This window comes from Nicotiana tabacum, chromosome 18 (genome assembly GCF_000715075.1).
Source record: "Nicotiana tabacum cultivar K326 chromosome 18, ASM71507v2, whole genome shotgun sequence".
Taxonomy (NCBI): domain Eukaryota; kingdom Viridiplantae; phylum Streptophyta; class Magnoliopsida; order Solanales; family Solanaceae; genus Nicotiana; species Nicotiana tabacum.
The window spans coordinates 33,851,341-33,865,456 of NC_134097.1; the positions used below are offsets into that span (position 1 = coordinate 33,851,341).

The window sequence follows — 14,116 nt, forward strand, 5'->3', positions numbered from 1 at the left end:
AAAACGAGGGGTAATTCATAAGATCAATGAAGTTGTATGAAACCCAAGGAGAATGTAGTTCACTCATGAAAACTTGTACCAATAACCATGTTACGTACTCTGCTACGTAAAGTTCCTCCATCTCAAATTAGACAAGGTAATGTACTTTTTGTCTGTTCCAAAATAAATGACATATTTTTAAATTTGAAAATAATTTAATTTTAAACTCTTTATTTTATGCATTTTATCCTTAATAAGAAGCTTTTATAATCACAAAAATGTCATGGCCCCACAAAAATTTTACCCTTTAAGCTTTTAAGACCACAAGTTTCAAATAACTTTTTTTCTTAAACTTTGTTCCGGATCAAAGTACCTCATCTAAATTGAAACGGAAAGAGTAAGTTGTAACAAAGAATTATAAGTTGATGAACTGACCTACACGTCATCAAGGAAGATGTATGCAGTTGCAATTAGAGATCAGGAGGATATATAGATAGCTTGAATCCGCTGCTTTTAATATAATTACCTTCCAAATTAGCTTGCTTGAGTTTCTTGGTTTGGATATCACGTGCACATTTTGCTCCTAATTTGGTGGTGATGTTCAGTTCCATCACTTGGAGGCTGCGTACATCCGTCAGGCCAAGGGGAATTTCTGCAAGTTTTTCACACAATACAAGAACCAGACGCTTCAGTCTAGGAAAGTTATCAGCTGAAGCATGCCAGGCTGCTAAATCTGTTCTCTGAATCCACAAGACCTGAAGGGAACCAAAACCACCAACTTTTGGCTCCCAGTACTCTCCCTTAAATGCATTTTCTTTCAGTTTTAGAACTTCAAGGTACTGCAATTGTCCAAGTATAGATATATCATGATCCCAGTCCAACCAAGCATTTATTAACGTAAGCTGCAACTTCCTTGGAAATATGTATGCTGGAGGAAGGTGTAGTGGTGTCCGGCCTATTTAACCAACATCATTAATTAACTTAAAACTTTCAAGGCACTCTAGCTTCTTGACATTGTTGAATAGTGCAGACTCGTTTGACTCAAGAAGCATACCTATGTTGCCACGAATGCCCAACTTCTTCATATTTGGAGCCCTAACAAACACATCTTCCGAGCAACTTTCAGATGCAATTGTCGAAAGAGTTTGTAAGGGTTGGTTTACCAGGGCAGCTTTACTACTTTTTGGGGCACGTAATATAGCAGAAGCATTAGTGTGAAGATGCCTCAGTCGTGGCATGTTCAATATGTCTGCTTCAATGTCAAGAGTCCTCTTGTTGTGTGTCAACAATAAGAGTTTGCATGTTCCAAAGCCCTCCCATTTGTCTAGGAATGATCTTGAGGGAGTCGCTTGAGAATGCTATATATCTCAAATGATATAGCTGGAAAAACTCCTTGGTAAAGCGATTAAATGTGAGGGATTCTGCATCCAACACCCTTAGTAGAGGAAAAGCTTTCAGGATATTTGGAATATCTCTAGCAGGCATCTCCAATTTTTTTGATGGAAAGCTCAAGAATGACCTGACATGTTCACCAAAAGGTTTCGTAGAGATGAATTGTAAAATAGAGGAATGAATGCATAAGCGATGGTACGTTGCTAGCTCTTGTTGTCCAAGAGCAGATTGCCTAATATCAAGACTTACTTCTTGGAAAACGTTTTCCTCCATCGTCGCCTCATGCCTGCAAAATTCGTGCAACATATCATGAACACGACATGTTTTAATTTGGCCATCAGAAGTTCTCTACATTACCATCACCAAGTTTTTGTTGACAAGATCATTCAAGTAATCCTCTGCCTTACATTCAAGAGTTAAGCGTCCATTGTACTAATGAAACCTTCCGCGATCCATAAACGGATCAGCTTCCAAGCAGGGATCTCAAAACCTTTAGGAAATGCACCGCAATACAAGAAGCATGCCTTCAAGTCACAAGGCAAGCGATCATAACTCATTTGCGCCAGCTTTTTACAATTCTCCGGTCTTTATTTATGAGGTGCTCACCAACACTTTGATCTACTTGCTCCCATTCTCTTGTTGTTTTACCATTACCAATTTACGCCCCTACAATCACCACAATTGCAAGGGGTAATCCCTCACATTTTTTGGCTATATTTAGTCCGTACTGTTCCAACTCAGAAGGGCATTTATCCTTGTGGAATACCTTCTTTTCCAGCAACTCCCAACCTTTACTATCAGTTAAACATTTCAACTTATGAGGATCATCATTGCAATACTTAGCTACAATGTAATCTCAAGTGGTCAACAACACTCTATTACACTTGTTGTTGTTCGGGAAAGCAATTTTGAGACGATCCCAAGCTTCTCCAGACCATACATCATCCAAAACAATTAGATATTTTCCTCCCCTTCCCAAAAAATCACGCATTACTTGAGCCAAATTATCATCAGACATATGAGAATATTTGCCAGTGTCGTCTTTCCAAGACCTGGCATACCAACGACTGGAATAACCTTTAAATTGTCTGATCCTTCAAGAAGACGATCAATTACCTTCTTGGCCTCCTCGTCAAAGCCAACAACGTCATCTTCCTCAACCACAGGAGGCTTTTAAGAGAACATTGAATTGTCATAATATTAGATTTAAGAAGCCAAATAACACTGACAACAAATAAAAGTTAATGTGCTTCAATTACTAACTAAGAAAGACATGCTTCTGTCTTTAGAAACTTGAAAATAAATTGGTAAAGGTAATGGATTCTTAAATGAGATCGAACAGTCTGATAATTGTGACAATCCTAAATGAATAGTTAATTCAGACAATGTTTATGTAACTAGCTTCAAAGAATTTGTTAAAGTCATGTGATTGACATGTTTAAAAGATTGCCAATATGCAGGTTTTATAGGCCCTCTTCCTATACCATCGATTGAGTTCCTACTCGCTTTTTTGCTCTCCTATGCGAATACTTTTTCAAAATATTATGAATTTTAAAAGTTTCACTAACTATTTTTTTCTGGTAACGATCCGGCCGGTCGTTTAGATTATTCTAGCCTTGTTCCCCTATTTATTGCTTCCTCTATGTTCAATTGTGGTTATGCGACTTGCCGGGGTGGTTAGTTTGGTTTCGGGTGAGTTTTAGAGTGAGTTAGGCTAAGTCCTAAGGTTGAAAGCTTAAGCTGGAAGAGTTGACCTTAGTTTGACTTTTGTGTAGATGACTCTAGAATCGAGTTTTGATGGTTCTGATAGCTTCGTATGGTAATTTTGGACTTAGGCCTATGTCCGATGTTGATTTGGAGGTCCGAAGGTTGGTTTGGTGCTTTTTGGTAAACATTGGAAAATTGAAGGTATGAAATGTTGACTTTATTCCTATCGGGCTCGGATTATGATTTCACGAGTTGGTATAAGTCTACTGTATCATTTGGGACTTGCATGCAAAATTTGAGCTCATTTGGAGTTGGTTTGATATGATTCGGTGTTGTTTTAGAAGTTGAATGTTCATTGGTTCTATAGACTTGAATTGGGGTGAGATTCGTAGATTTGATGTTGTTTGATGTGATTTAAGACATCAAGTAGGTTCATGTTGTGTTTTGGAACTTGATGATATGTTTGTACGGGTCCCAAGGGCCTCGGGTGTGATTCGGATTGAATCCTATTTCATTTTGGACTTGGAGGATTTTGATGCATGCTGAAGTCTGGTGCATTCGCACCTGCGCAATTTGGGTCGTACGTGCGGCGCTGCAGAAGCGGTTGAATGGTCGCAGGTCTGCAAACGCAGAAGGGAGCAATGCTCCACAAATGCAGAAGATAGATTTTGATGGGGGACCGCAAGTGCGGTATTTATGCACAGAAGTCGACGCGCAGATGCACCTTTGGTCCGCAGAAGCAGAACTGCATAAGCGACGTGTGGTCCGCAAAAGCGGAAATTGCTGAGTCTTAGTGAAGCCGCATCTACGATGGTTTTCCGCAGATTTGGAGTCACAAAAGCTACAATTTGTCTGCAGGTGTGGAAAGCCTGCGCAGAAAATTGATGAAATCGAGGGTTTATTTCATTTTTCATATTTTGAGTTATAGAGCTCGTTTTTGGGCGATTTTGGAGAAACTTTTCAAGGATTGGATTGAGGTAAGCATTTTTTACTCGATTTTGTTCATTAATCATGATTTCATCATTATTTTTATTATTTAATTAGTGATTTGAGTTGGAGAGATTGGGAATTTTTGTGAAAACTTTCCTAAACCATAAATTGTGGATTTGAAAGTCAATTTGAGGTCGAAATTGGATAATTTTAGTATGGTTGGACTTATATCGGAATGGATGTTCATATTTTTGAGTTGGGTTGGGTTCCGAGGTGCTAGCTCAGGGTTGACTTTTTTATTTTCTTTAAAGATTGAAACTTTATTACCGAAATTGCTTCCTATGGCTTGTATTCATGGTAATAAGTTATTTTAACTAGATTCAAGCCGTCCGGAGTTAAATTTTCGCGGAAAAGGCTTCTTAGTGGATTGATTTAGCTTGCTTGAGATAGGTATCTTGTCTAACTTTGTATGGAGAAAATAGCCCTTAGGACTTGGGTTGATTTGTGTTATTTATATTATATGAAAGACGCGTACACGAGGTGACGAGTGTGTACACGTGCTTATGTGTGGTATTTTTACCGCATTAGACTCTTTGTCTCTTTCATGCATTTAATTAGAAATCGTAATATCATGTTATATCTTCCATTGTTAAATTTCTCTCGCATTATTTACTTGATGTTGTTATCACATGCTCTATCTCTTATTGTCAAACATGCTTTTATATGCTTTAATTGATGTTGTTATCTCTCTTATCATCATGTGCCTTTTTAATTGTGGAGTTATTCTCATTTGAAGTTATCATTCCATGATGTCTCTTCGTGTTGAATTATTCTCATGTATTTAGACGTAGTTTCTATTTCATACTATCTTTTTCGTTGCTAAGCTTATATTATACAATCGAGTTGGAAGTTGTCTTTCTTGGGAATGCTTTCATTTTGAGTTATTGAAGTTGAAGTTATGAAAGCTATTATCACATTGAGGTTGAAGTTATTGATTATTGAGATATCTTTCCTTGTTGAGTAATTCTCATTCATTTTGTTATTATTGAGATTCTTGTTCACATTGTAGTTGAGTCGTGGGCTATATGTTGTGGTAACTTTGGTATTATTGATTTTGGCAAGTTGTGGCATATGGGCACTTGTAGTGCGAGTTGTTATTATGTTGTGTTATTGATGTGTTTGTGGCGGTATAAGGATAGGGGTTAATGTGTATACGGCGGCATTAGGTGGGATTTATGTATGTATTGCTAGTAAGAGAATTACTTGAAGCCACGCGGCGACATATGGGGGCTAAAGTGCATGTAGCTATTTCAAAAAAATATTTTCAAAAATATCTAAGTGTAAGGGTCACGCGACGGCATAAGGAAAGCTTGTGATTTTAAATTGTGAATTGTGGATATGAGGCGTGGTACCTCGATTGTGATTCTTGTTATACTTTCTATGTTAAAGAGGTTTGTTGGTTGAACAGTTTTGTTATCTCTCCATTTGCCTTACTAGTATTTGTCTGTATTGATTTCTTGTTGTTCTTATCATGTGTTCACTCCTTGTTGCCTTTATTGCTTTAAGTTCCATGGTTAGTTTACATTATTGAACTGCTTTATTATTATTCACTTCCTCGTCTTCCATTATTTAACTATACTATACTTTATCCAGTTTTCTAGTCCTAGTAGAGTCTTGACCTGGCCTCATCACTACTCTACTGAGGTTATACTTGATACTTAGTGGGTACCGTTGTGGTGTACTTATGCTACACTTCTACATATTTTTGTGCAGATCCAGGTACATCTGCTCGTGTCGGATGCCATTAATCCTTCAATTATCTTTTCGGAGACTTCAAGGTGTAGCTCGACATCTGTAGGTCTTGGAGTTACCTTGTTCTATTTCATTACTATTGTTTATCCTTTCATCAAACAATGTTGTATTAGAGATTTTAGTACATTTTTGTAGAGCTTATAACTCAGTTCCGCTGGCTTTGGAGATATTGTTACTGAGGTTTCCGCTTTGGAAATATTTTGACCTTTATCGGTTTATTTTATTATCTTAGTTTATTATTTCTGTTAAGCTATTCATGAATGTTACATTTACCTAGTCTTAGATATTAGGTGTCATCATGACTACCTTAGGTGGTATTTTGGGGTCGTGGCATGTTGGTATCAAAGCTCTAACGTTCATAAGTGCTACGAGTCATAAGCAAGTTTGGTAATGTCTTGCGGATCGGTGCATAAACGTCTATACTTATCTTCGAGAGGCTACGAGAATGTTAGAAATATTCCACTTTGTTGATTCCTTATCATGCAAATTTGTTGATTTAGAAATCATAGTTTTTGTCTTTCTACTTTCCCATAGATGGTGAGGACACGCACTACTGAATCCGATGATCAGATACCCATGTCCCCTACTAAAGCCGTGCGAGGCCAGGGCTAAGGCAAAGGTCGAGGAAAGGCATGTGTTGTAGTTAGATCACCTGCCCGAGCAGCGACTGAGGAGCGACCAGTAGCTCCGGTTCGGGGACAGGCGCCTATTGTCACCCCTACACTTGAGGAGACCTTAGGATAGTTTTTGAGCATGTTGGCACTCTTGCTCAGGCGGTATTGATTCCCCTTGCACTAGCTACATCTCAGGCTGGGGGAGGAGCTCAGAATCACATCGTCTGTACTCCAAGGCAACGGGTTCATTTTGATTTGGTCCCGGGATTTATGCCAGTGCAACTTGTAATTCCGTTTTAGCTCGAGGTTAGGGCGGAGGAATCTAAGGAGGAGGAGTTGAGTCTTGAAAGGTTCAAGTATCACCCTCCTACTTATAGTGGCACAACTACCGAGGATGTGCAGGGCTTTCTAGAGAAGTGCCACCATATTCTTTGCACCATGGGTATTGTGAAGACGAGCGGATTTGCCTTTACTACATTTCAGCTATCAGGAGCAGCCTACAGGTGGTGGCAGGCTTACGAGGAGGGTAGGACAGGTGATGCAGCCCTTCTCACTTGAGTTCAGTTATAAGAGATATTCTTGAGAGAGTTTGCTCAGAGTTTGAGCAGATATGTCAACGGACTATGATAGTATCAGAGTATTCTATTAAATTCAGTTGTCCCGACATGCACCTACCTTGGTTTCTAGAATGAGAGAGCGAGTCTGCAGATTCATCGAGGGGCTCAACTATGATATTAGATTTAGCATGGCTCGAGAGTTTGAGACGGATACTCCGTTTCAACAGCTGGTGGATGCCACACAGAGGATGGATGGTATGAAGGGCCAAGAGAGAGAGCGGAGAGAAGGAGGCCAAGGCCTCGAGGTATTAAATAATTTAGTGGTGGCCACGCTATAGCTACAGCCCTACATGGTAAGGCATATGTGAGTCCCACCTGGTCTACAGGGTTCACAAACTATGGTTGCTGCTCCAGCTGCCGCCCCACCTGCACCGCCTGCAAAGGATGGAGGTCAGGCAAGTAAAGGCCCTAGAAGAGAGGCCAGACCCTTTTTATGTTTTTCCGGATAGGACATAGGTTGTTGCTTCAGATGTTGTCATCACAGGTACTGTTTCGGTCTGTCACAGGAATGCCTCATCTTTATTTGATCCGGGCTCCACTTACTCATATGTGTCATCTTACTTTGCTCTGTATTTGGATATATCATGTGACTCTTTGAGTGCTCCTGTATATGTGTCTGCGTCTGTGGGAGATTCCGTTACTGTAGACCGTGTTTATCACTATTGGTGGTTATGAGACCAAAGTTGATCTATTGCTACTCAGTACAGTAGATTTTGATGTGCTCTTGGGCATGTACTAATTGTCGCCCTAACATGCTATTTTAGACTATCACTCTAAGACCTTGACATTGGCTATGCCATGTTTGTTGTGGTTGGAGTGGAGGGGTACATTGAATTATACTCCTAGTAGGGTGGTATCCTTTCTAGATGCACATCGAATGGTTGAGCAGGGGTCTGATGCATACCTAGCCTTTATGAGAGATGTTAGTGTTGATACTCATATCGTTGAGTCAGTTCTGGTAGAGAGGGATTTTCTAGATGTTTTTCCAGCAGACCTATCGAGCATGTCGCTCGATACACATGTCGATTTTTGTATTGACTTAGTATCGAGCACTCAGCCCATTTTATTCCACCATATTATATGGCACCTATAGAGTTGAAGGAATTGAAGGAGCAGCTTCAGGAATTACTTGATAAGGGTTTCATCTGGCCGAGTGTCTCGCATTGGGATGCTTCAGCTTTGTTCGTGAAGAAAAAAGATAGTTCTATGCATATGTGTATTGATTATAGGTAGTTGAACAAAGTTATAGTCATGAACAAGTACCTATTACCATGCATTGATGACTTATTTGACTAGCTTCAAGATCCTAGAGTGTTCTTAAACATTGATTAGAGGTCAGGGCATCATCAGCTGAAGATTCGAGACTTCGATATCCCAAATACTACTTGAGTTCCTAGTTATATCATTTTTGTTGGCCAATGCCTCGGTATCATTTATGCACTTGATGAACATTGTATTCTAGCCATATCTCGACTCTTTCATCATTGTATTCATTGACGACATCTTGGTGTATTCCCACAGCCAAGAGGATCAAGAGCAACTTTTGAGGATCGTGCTCCTGACATTGAGGGAGAAGTAGTTATATGCAAAATTCTCAAAGTGTGAATTTTAGATTGATTCGGTGGTGTTTTTGGGTCATGTGGTGCCGAGTGAGAGGATTAAGTAGATCTGAAGAAGATTGAAGCAGTTTAGAGTTGGCTTATACCGTCTTCAACTAGTGAGATCTAGAGTTTTCCTGGTTTGGCCAGCTATTATCTCTGTTTTGTAAAAGATTTCTCGTCTATTGCTGCACCTTTTACCAGATTGACTCAGAAGGGCAATCCATTAAGGTGGTCCGACGATTATGGGGAGAGCTTTCAGAAGCTCAAGACTGCCTTGACCACAGCTCCAGTTCTGATTTTGCCTTCAGCATCGGGTTCATATACGGTTTATTGTGATGCTTTGCAGATTGGTATTGGGTGTGTTTTGATGCAAGAGGGTAGGGAGATCCGTTGCTTTTTGGGTTTGGCGAGTTATTGTCATCGGTTTGTAGAGGGGTTCTCATATATAGCAACCTCGTTGACCAGATTGACCCAGAAGGGTGCCCCGTTCAGATGGTCAGACGAGTGTGAGGCAAGCTATCAGAAGCTCAAGACAGCTTTGACTACGGCACCGGTGTTGGTGTTGCCCACAGGTTCATGGCCCTATACAGTATATTGTGACACATCCTGTATTGGACTTGGTGCGGTATTGATGCAGGGTGTAAAGGTTATTGCATATGCTTCACAGCAACTAAAAGTTCAGGATAAGAATTATTCAGTTCATGACTTGGAGCTGGTAGCCATTGTTCACACGCTGAAGATTTGGAGGCACTATCTATATTGGCGTGTCATGTGAGGTTTTCACGGATCATAAGAGTTTGCCGTATTTTTTCAAGCATAAGGAGCTCAATTTGAGGCGGAGGAGGTGGTTGGAGCTATTGAAAGACTATGGACAAGGATTTGACCTACGAGGAGGAGTTGATAGCTATTCTAGATCGGCAGGTTCGTCAGTTGAGATCGAAGAGTTATCCTTCGATTCGAGTGTAGTAGAGAGGTCAGCTTGTTGAGGCAGCTACCTGGGAGTCCGAGTCCGATATGCGGAGCACATATCCCCACCTTTTCACCAGCTCAGGTACTCTTCTATGTCCGTTCGAGGACGAACGATTATTTTAAATGGAGAATATGATGACCCAAAAGGCCATCTTATGTTTTAGAACTTGATTCCATGTTTCGACACCTTCAAAACCTCATTTTATCCCTCCTCGATTTGTATGTGCAGTTCGAGCATGTTTTCGAAAAGCTTTTATGTTGAAAGTTGATAAAAATAATAATGTTTACCTTTAAAAGTTGATTTAGTTGACTTCGGTCAACATTTTGAGTAAACGGACCCGGACTCGTATTTTGACAGTCTCGATGGGTCCGTATCAAAATATGGACCTGGGGTTATGTCTGGAATTAAATCCCGAGGTATCTAGCTCGAGATATGAATTTTTGATGAAAATTGAAAGACTGAAAATTAAATTGTTTTAAGATTTTGGTTAATGTTTGATATTGTTAGTATCGGGCCCATATTTTGGTTTCGAAGCCCGATACATGTTCAAAATAATATTTATACCTTATCCGTGAAATTTGGTGAGAAAAGGAACTAATTTGACGTGATCCGAATGTCTGGTTGTGAAAATAGAAATTTCAAAGTGTTTTAAGAATTTTATGTGATTTGGTGCTAAATTTGTAGTTATAGATGTTATTGTGGCGATTTGATCGCATGAGCAAGTCCGTATGATGTTTAAAGACTTGTGTGCATGTTTGGTTTGGAGCCCCGAGAGCTTGGGTGAGTTTCGGATAGGCTACAGGGTGTTTTGGACTTGGAAATCTGGTGTGAGAGTGTTGTATCTGGTGTCTGTTGCATTGTGCTTCGCGATCGCGAAGGGGAAACTTGGCGGGGGAGGATTTTACCCTACGCGAACGCGACACTAGTGTCGCGAACATGGAGTATTGTGGGGGATTGCTCTGCGCGAACGCGACCGGTCGACCACGTAGCTTTAGATAGGCTGGTCAGGTGACCTGGGAAGCTCTACGCGAACGCGAGCCTTGTCTCGCGAACGCAAAAGTGAGGCGGGATAAACCTTTGCGAACACGTAGTGCCTCCCACGATCGTGTAAGTCCTTACGAGGCTGCTCTTCGCGCATGCGATGAACACTGTCGCCCAGCACTTAAAACATAAGCAAAAACGGGAATTGGCCATTATTTCAAAATTTTCAAAACTAGAAAACCTAGAGGCCATTCTCAAGAGACAATTTCTTCCCAAAGTGTTAGTAAATGATTCTAAACTACTTTTTTCAATTACCCATTACATTTCATGAATTTTCAACCTAAAATCTAGGGATTTCGTGGTGGAAATTGGGGGTTTGGGTAGAAATAGAGATTTTTGTATATTTGGAATTTAGATATCGATTTAAGGTCGGATTTCAAAACTAATTACATATTCGGGCTCGAGGGTGAATGGATTTTGGTCCGAACCTCGAATTTTGACCAAGCGGGCCTGGGGTCGGTTTTTGACTTTTGGGGAAAAAGTTTGAGAAACCTAAATTTATGTATTGATATTGATTTCTTTAGCAATATCTGATGTTATTAAATTAATTATGGCTAGATACGAGTGGTTTGGAGGTAGAATCTAGAGGAAAAGCGGTATTTGAGCAGTGAGTGGCCTATGGATAGAGGTAAGTATTGTGTCTAACTTTGACTCGAGAGATTAGGAATCATTGACTTAATTGCTATGTGAAAATCCATATGAGTGGCATATAGGTGAGGTGACGCGTACCTATGCGCCGCCAATTTATTTGGTTTGCCTGTTTTCTTCTCGTTCTTATTATATTATCTTCCCTACCTTAACTGCTGCATGTTTTACTGGTATTTCCATGCTTAATTGCTACTTATCAGACATTGTTTTTCATTGTTGAAGGTATACGTTACCCCATAGTTTCATTGTCTCATATTATTGGCTTAAGCTGGTTATCGATGTTTTATGACATATTTTGGATTGGTTTCGCTGAGTAGTATTATTTGTGTGAAGTTTCATAATGTACAAGCTTTCCGTTTGCTTTGGTTTGAGGTTTAACTATTGTGAAGAGTTTTGAGTTATATTGTGAAATTTCTGTAATTATTAAGTAATTGATGCTGATATGGTAGGATCGGGTTGCGCGCCGCAACAGGAGGAATAATGGTGATATATTGAGGAGGAATAAAGGTTAAATGCTATTATACGATGGGATCAGGTTGCACGCCACAACAAGAGGAATAAGGGTGGATTGATCTGGAGTAATAAGGGTGAATATTCATATTGATATTGATATATGGTGGGATCGGGATGAGCGCCTCATCAGTTTATATGTTTATGTGTCTTTCTTCTACTGTGTAAGTTATTCGGTAGCTTTGCATTTCACTTAAGGATTGGTTATAGCTTGATACTAATAAGACACTTGAGTTCTGTATTCATTCCTTGCAAGTCACTGCTTTATTTTGTCTTGTCCTTATTTCTACTTTTATTTTACACTGTATGCAGGTTATATTGTAATTGCCCCGCCGTAGCCTTGTCACTACCTCGTAGAGGTTAGGCTTGGCACTTACCAGTACATGGAGTCAGTTGTACTGATACTGCACTCTGCACTTCCTGTGCAGATTTTGGAGCAGGTAGTGGCTGATCGAGAGGTCGAGTGCAGATATTTTTAGCTAGGAGACTCAAGGTAGTCTTGCTGGCGTTTGCAAGCCCTGGCGTCCGCAAGCCCTGGCGTCCCCTTCTATGCTCCTACATTTACTGTTTTTACTTCCCTTCATAAGCAGTTGTATCTTCTTTCGAACAAATGTTTGTAGCAAATCTTAGTGTGTTCGTGGATTGTGACACCGGATTCTGGGTAGTAATAGCAATAGTATTAGTAATAGTATATAAACAAATAGGCTATTTACTTACTTCCGCATTTATTTCTACTTGTTTTAGCTTGTTTACTTTTAATCACCGGAACGTAAAGAAATTGGTTAATAATAGCCTAACGCTGGCTTGCCTAGCAAATTTGATGTCAGGCGCCATCACTGTCTCGATGGTGGGAATTCCGGATCGTGACAACAAGGCTAGATTGGTTGTCAAATATTTTAATTCGAAAAGGGGGGTTGATTTTGATAAAATCTTTTCTTCAGTTGCGAAGATGTTATCCATTCAAGTTGTTCTTGGTTTGGCTGCAAGTCCAGATTTAGAGCTTGAGCAAATGAATGTTAAAACTGATTTTCTCCATCATGAATTCGATGAAGAAATTTATATGGAGCAGCCATAAGGTTTTGAAGTCAAGGGAAAAGAGAATTTCGTTTGCAAGTTGAAGAAGAACTTGTATGGTTTGAAACAAGCTCCTAGGCAGTAGTACAAGAAGTTTGGTTCTTTTATGAGTCAGCAAAGCTTCAAGAAGACTTCTTCAAACCATTATGTTTTTGTGCAAAAATTCTTTGATGATGACTTTATTATCTTATTATTTTATGTTGATGACATGCTTGTTGTTGGTCATAATGCTTGCAGGATTCAGAAGTTGAAGCAAAGAGTTGAATAAGTCTTTTGCTATGAAAGACTTAGGACCAGCAAGACAGATTCTTCGCATGCAAATAGTCCGTGACAGAGAGGCCAAGAAGTTGTGGAAGAAAAATAAATTCAGAAAGTACTTCACAAATTCAACATGGATAAAGCTAAGATTGTAAGTACATCTTTAGCTATGCACTTCAAATTTAGCACGAAGCATTGTCCTTCTAGTGATGATGAGAAGGAAGATATAAAGAAAGTTCCTTATGCTTCGGCTGTTGGCAGTTTGATGTATGTAATGATTTGTAGGTCTAAACATATTGATATGAGATATCATTGGATTAGAGATGTGTTGATTCTAAGTTGCTTGAACTCGAGAAGATTCACACCGATAATAATGGTACGGATATGTTGACTAATGCTCTGCGAACAAGGAAGTTTGAAGTTTGTTGCATGAACCTCGGGATGGCAGTCTCCTCTACATAATCGGGAGGGAAATTGTTGGATTTTTTGGCTTTTTCCATTCCTATGTGGGTAAATAAAATAGCTTTTGGACTAAGCCCACTTTGCCTTATAGCCCACTAATGTCAAGACATATAAATATGACCTATTTTAGATTAGAAACATAACAAGAGAAAAAACATAAGGGTGCAGCAGTTTTGAAGCCTGGTGAGAGAGAAAAGTGTGTTCTTTTGCTTTAGAAAATTCTGCTCAGACAGTCCGCTTCAATAACTCGTTAACCGTTGGATCGTGCTCAAATTTGAACTAGCAGTTCTTAATATATGGTTCTTAGGGTTCCACAGTGGAAATTGGATTTGGAAGCCTATAACTTTGATTTTGGAGACGTGAACAGTAGCTCATTTTTTGGGTGATTTCTCTCTTCTTTTTTTTTTTTTGTACTCGCATCAATCGCTATTAATTGTTAGAGAAACAGTGAAACACCACCACAATTTGGTTGGCAAATTAAATACCTCATGCTAAGTCAAA

The 14,116-nt window shown here is 39.6% G+C and overlaps 1 pseudogene; it reads right to left on the bottom strand.

The window, feature by feature from the left end:
• Positions 1–418: 418 nt before the first annotated feature.
• Positions 419–7,148, bottom strand: LOC107820726 (putative late blight resistance protein homolog R1B-17; annotated as a pseudogene).
• Between the last annotated feature and the right edge of the window lie 6,968 nt (positions 7,149–14,116).